Consider the following 6,000-nt stretch of genomic DNA (forward strand, 5'->3'; position numbering starts at 1 on the left):
TTTAAGTAGCCTCCTTTAAGTATACTTCTTAGAAGACCAGAGCATTGGCTGCGAGTCCTGGAACACTTTGATAGGAACAAATCGAGCAGAAGCCTATGAAATTTTGAGGGAACACTGTCTCCAGAGGGTCTTTGAGATTAGTTTGTGACAAATCGAATGCCTAAAAAACCCCTAAGCCAACCTCTGTATTGATGGGAAATTTAGGCCACACCCCCCAATTCTTCATCTTTAACCTTCTAGTCCAAGGACTAGAAGCACAAGGAACTGTCTACCTGTTCCATAAGTGGCCATGTTAAGGGCCGAAGAAAATAGAAAGTAAGTAAATAAATAAAAAACCCAAGTAAGTAAATAGAGAAACACCTGGGATTAGAGGAATATAAAGTAGATACAAGCACACTTTGTTCCTGGTGAGTGTGTGCCAACTTGAAGTCTTTATGCCAGGTATTAAGCTGAGATCTGGACATCCTCATCTGGCTTGGCATTTCCAGGTTTCCTCATGGCAATTTTTTACTGGATTTAACACGTCACCGTTGGCACCGAATTTATGCAGAAGAAAAGTCTTCAATCAGTTTAGGATTTGGAAGGCGGAATCTTTTCTTCCATTAAAGAGGGAGAGCTATTTGCAGTTGATGCTTGTGGCTGTTCTCTTTGCAGGTCTTCTGTTTTATGAATTTTTAATCTATGACTTAGTGATCTTTCAATAGTGTTGGCCTGAGGTGAACATGCCAGCTTTCGTAGAGAACCAGGGTTCTGGAACTTGTGCGAGCACTGATCATCTTGGGAAAACAAGAAGTCACTAGATAGAGGGATTATGAAGACAACAGCCAATGGAGAGAAACTTCCAGATCACCCATGGTTGCTGTAACCTGAAATCATCTTTACTCAGGGATGCTCAGAGCTCCTTCCAGGCCGACGGATGACGTGCAAAGATGTTGATGGGTGTGGAGCCATCCCCTTCGTGGGAAGCTCGGCGCAGTTGCTGGCAACCATGACATTGGCTTCCACTCTCAGAGGACAACATATGAAGCAAAATGACTTGAGAACATTTTCAACGTTGAAAAGCTGTCTTCTCGTAAGAGGATACATTTTGCAATAGCGAATAGCACTTCCCTGGAAGGGAATAGGCGCAGTAATTGCTTCTGCCCTGGCAGCCGAACTTGACCTTTGTCACAAGGGGAGTTGCTCCCACCAGCAGGGACATTATTTCAGCCCGTGTAGCGATAAGCAACAGCTTCCAGCTACAACCCAGTCCTTCTGCTACATTGTCTACTTTACCTGAGAAATGATGCTAAATGTCGTGGGGAAGATTCTGCTCATTTAAAGATAAATGCCATGTGCTTTCCTGAGGCTTCACAGAAGTGGACGGGGTGGTTTTAGCCTCAGCTGATACAGAGTGGCCACTTGCAGAGTGCCTGAGCCCACAAGGTCAACAGTCCTTGGTCTTTTGCTTGGGGGGCGGGGGGGAACAGAAACTACCCTCGTCTCAGCTTGGTGGCCTGATGCTCACAGATCATTCCATCTCCTGGTGCTGCTTCCACTTGAAGACATGGTTGTAATCATGTCTGGATGGTGGCAGGTGCTCTGATGGTCCTCGTGGTGGCTCATGTTGTGCTTTTTTTTTTTTTTCTTTAATGCTTACTTATTTTTGAGAGCGGGGGCAGAGGGGCAGAGAGAGGGAGGCACAGAATCTGAAGCAGGCTCCAGGCTCCCAGCTGTCAGCGCAGAGCCCGACACGGGCCTCGAACTCACAAGCTGTGAGATCAAGACCTGAGCCAAAGTTGGGCGCTTAACCGACTGAGCCACCCAGGCGCCCCTCGTTTTAGGCTTTTAACTTCACCTCCTCTTTCAGGTAACATTTCCTCTGAAAGCGTTAGTCAATGTGAAAAGGAGGAGATCTGCCCTGAGTAGTGAATGTCAAAGATAAGCTGAATTTCATGCGTAGTTATGTGTTAGAACCAGTTGAATGATGAGTATAAATGCGGGACATTTTTATGGCCCCCATACAAATTCTAAATCATTGATAAGAATTATTACAACCTGGTTAACTGAGTTGCTTTCTTGCTATAAAAATGCAATGAGTGTTATACAGCGCATCTTTTTTTCTTGCTGTATAATTTTAATTAAAATTTTATGGAATCGGAGCCTACAGCTGCACAATATATGAATGCCGTTGGTTCCATCCCCTGCGTGTGCAGACACCTTCATTTCTCAGGTGCATTTGGCAATTCTGGGATACACACATGATTGTCTTTGTGTATTTGTGTTGCATTTTCTTCCATTCTCATGGGAAAGAAATCTCAAACTCCTCAATATTATACACCTGCTCACTTAATGAAAGATGTAACTACCACGAGCAGGAGCATGTGGGTTTAGTTGACTAGCTCTTCTTAGCTAAATTAATTGAATTAGATGTTTAAATAGATGTAATTTTCTCTTCACCAGACAAAAGGAGCAAATCTGAAGCTAAGTCTTTCAGTAAGTAAAGGGAACTTTTTGAGAAAAGGAGGAAACGGCCCTTGCTGGTTTAGAAATATATCAGTTGTATCTTGACAATCTTAAGCCAAGGAAAATGTATTCTTTTATCCTTTGTAAGAGTCTGTTTTTTTTTTATTTAATTGAACTTTGAAATAGGCAGTTAAATTAGTGTAAGGCTATCTTCAAAGGAAAACTTATTGAGTAAGTATACATTTAACAAATAGAAATTCATTTGGGGGGCACGGTATCCCTAGTTTTTTGTGTGTCTATGTTTTACTTGGAAAGTGTGTGGGTACTTGAAAGTAATTTCCCTTTTATAGGTCTCAGTGGAAATGAGATTTTCATGAGCAGTTAAGGTTGAGAGAGGTGATAAGATAATGCTAATGAGATTAAAAAAATATGGTGGCTAGATTGATTGTCTATAAAATTTTTGTCTTTCATTTCAAGGACAGGTATGTCTAAATTTGAACAAAGGAAATTATAAGGGAGTACAAATGTATTTTAAAAATTTTTTAATGTTTATTTTTGAGAAAGAGAGACAGACAGACAGAACATGAGTGGGGAGGGGCAGAGAGAGAGACACAGATTCTGAGGCGGGCTCCAGGCTCTGAGCTGTCAGCACAGAGCCCGACACGAACCGGGGCTTGAACTCATGAAGCATGAGATCGTGACCTGAGCCGAAGTCAGTCACCCAGGTGCTCCATTACGAACATTTTTTTAAATCCAGAAAACGTGAAAGAATTTTCCAGTGATTCCCCACATAGCCGCCACTTGGATTCCACAATTAACACCTTCCTATACTGGATTTATCACACTTCTGTCCATTCAGCCGATCCCCTATCCATCTGTCAATCCATTTTGTTTTTTGATGCATTTCAAGGAAGGTGCAGACATCAGTATACTTCCCTTCATTTAGAATGCGTAACATTCACTAGAGCTGTGAAAATCTTTTAATAGCAAGAGTCTTAAAGATCATATTGTCTGGAGAGAGAAATGATGTCCTTGGATCCTTGAAAAAAAAAAAAGATAAATTACCATTTGGACACTTGGATGAATTTCAGCGTTTTATAGCTAAGGCTCAGAAAAATAAAGACAAACTGATGACACAGTTTATGATTAAAAAAAAAAAAGTCTTCTAAACTCCTAAACTTTCACTAATAGGAAGATGGCTTCCAAAGTTGTTCATCCCCCATGACAGGCATTTTTCCCTGCTCTGATACAACAGCAGAGCCTCTCTCTCTCTCTCTCTCTCTCTCTCTCTCTCTCTCTCTCCCCCCTCCCCCCATTAAATGTGGCCAAATCCTGACAAAACCAGGAGAAATGAAAAAAAGGTTTCTCCCTTCTACCCGAAAAGGCAGAAAATCATTAACTGATGTGGCCATTGTCTCAGCATTCTGGATAATCTACTAACCAGCCAATGAACTCCCTAGAAGTGAGAGGCTGCTCCCAGCTAGTTCTAGGAATTTCTAAAACTCCAAATGCCAGGGAAGGTAGCACTCTTAGCACTTGCACTACCCAAATGTAATGGAGAAGTGGCCATGTAACAAGGGATTCATTGATTTGGCCTCTCTGGATCCTAAGCACATCAGGACCATTCTGCATTTAGGCAAAAATATTTAATAAGCTTTGAGAATGCTAAGAGGCACATCATCTTGATGTCAGTTTTGCTAATTCCAGTGTCTGACCTAACTGCACACACAGAATTTCCTCAGTACATTTAACATCCAATGAATTTCGCAGAAATCCAATTTTCATTCCTAGACTTCCATTCAGGAATGAGCTCTGACCATTTCCACTTACTGTTGAAGATGGTGTCATAGAAAGGATGTTTCTTGGTTTTTCTTTTTGCTTCATTAAACTACCTTTAACACATCATGGAGAAATCTGCAAATGCTGTCTGTAAATGGCAGAAATGGTGTCAGTTTCCTGGGTGGTCCGGGAGAGATTTCCACAGATTTCTGGGTGCGGGGTTAAAACAAGTATCTGTTTATTGACTTAGGTGTTTAAAGAAAAAGTGAAAGATTGAGTCGGGAGAGATGCAGGGAGAAAGGGAAGAAAGAAAGAGAAAAGAAAGGAAAAAACTCACCTATTAGTTTTTACACACACACACACACACACACACACACACACGTACACACACTTCCTCACAACTTATGAGTTCTTCAAAAATGACCTCGAAAGTGTGACTTATTTCTGGAACATAATTGGGCAGGATAATTGCAGTAGCCTAGTTCAGTACAAATAAGGTAGCTTGGGTGTAGAGGTCACAGAATGACTCTTTAGGAACTTGAGGTCTAAAGTCAGACCACATATTTGGAACCTTACCCCACCATTTGCCTGCTGAATGATCTTGGGTGACATAATTTGCCAAAACTCCTTATCTGTAAAATGAAGTTAACAATAGTGCCTCCCTTACAGAATTGTAGTGAATTTGCATCAAATCATCCATATAGGGTAGATATCCTTGAATGCCTGCTCTGTAGCCGTTCTCCACTTCTTCCTTGCTGATGGATCATGGTTTAATTTGGGGATGTACAGAACCACAGAACCACAGGCTCAAGGTAGCTAAGCTCTATCTCCAGGCCCAGGAGGCAAATTAAAATAATTTCTCTCCTTTAGTCAGAGATGCATAGGAAGTGATTCCTTATGTTGTTGCCTCCATGTTGTGATGTTTGGAGCTGTGGCAGCCATTCTGGAGCTGTGAAGGGAATTAGCTGAGGTCAAACTAACCCACTGAGAATGGCAGAGTAGAAAGAAGAGAAGAAACTGCATGTCCAACCACATTGTTTAGCTGCTGAATCATCCAAACCTGAAGACATTTTCCTTCGGGGCTTTTTGTAATCTGAGATACTAGTCTTGTTGGTTAAGCCATTTTAACTTGTGTTCTGTATATAATTGCAGCTGAAATCATTCCGAGGGGACACCATTCAGTAAAGCATTTAGGGCATGGTAACTATGTAATTATAAAGCACAGCCCGTGAAAGTGCATCAGACTTAGAGATAGGAGATGCAGTCTTGACCTTGCTTGCCTTGGCCTGTGGTACTCACTGGATTCTTCCCACCTGAGCTGACTTTACCTAAACAATCTTCCCTGCCTGCATACTCCCCCGAGGGACCTCCTCCCCATCCCCTGGCCCACCCTGTCCCAGAATTCTACCCCTTCCTGTAGAGTTCCTTCCAGAGCAGTCCTGTCCTCCTCCCAAGTCCCTATCCTCTGCACCAGCTTTGCCGGCTCTATTTATGTCTGAGCAAGACCAAAGGACAGCATCACATTCCTGAACCACACTTGGAACTTCTTTCTAAACGAAGCATGAGAATGGGGAGCTAAGAACTGACCCCCACCCTCCCAGTACTCATAGGCTTTAGAACAATGGTTCTCACCTGGGGGACGCAGTGAGGGGACATTCGGCAATTCCAGAATGTTGGTCGTTGCAACTGGGGAATGCTGACTGCATCTAATGGGTAGAGACAAGGGAGGTGGCTAAACATCCCGCAATGCAAAGATCCGCATCCACAACCCCAACA

Source organism: Felis catus, chromosome B1 (assembly GCF_018350175.1).
Source record: "Felis catus isolate Fca126 chromosome B1, F.catus_Fca126_mat1.0, whole genome shotgun sequence".
NCBI classification, from domain to species: Eukaryota; Metazoa; Chordata; class Mammalia; order Carnivora; family Felidae; genus Felis; species Felis catus.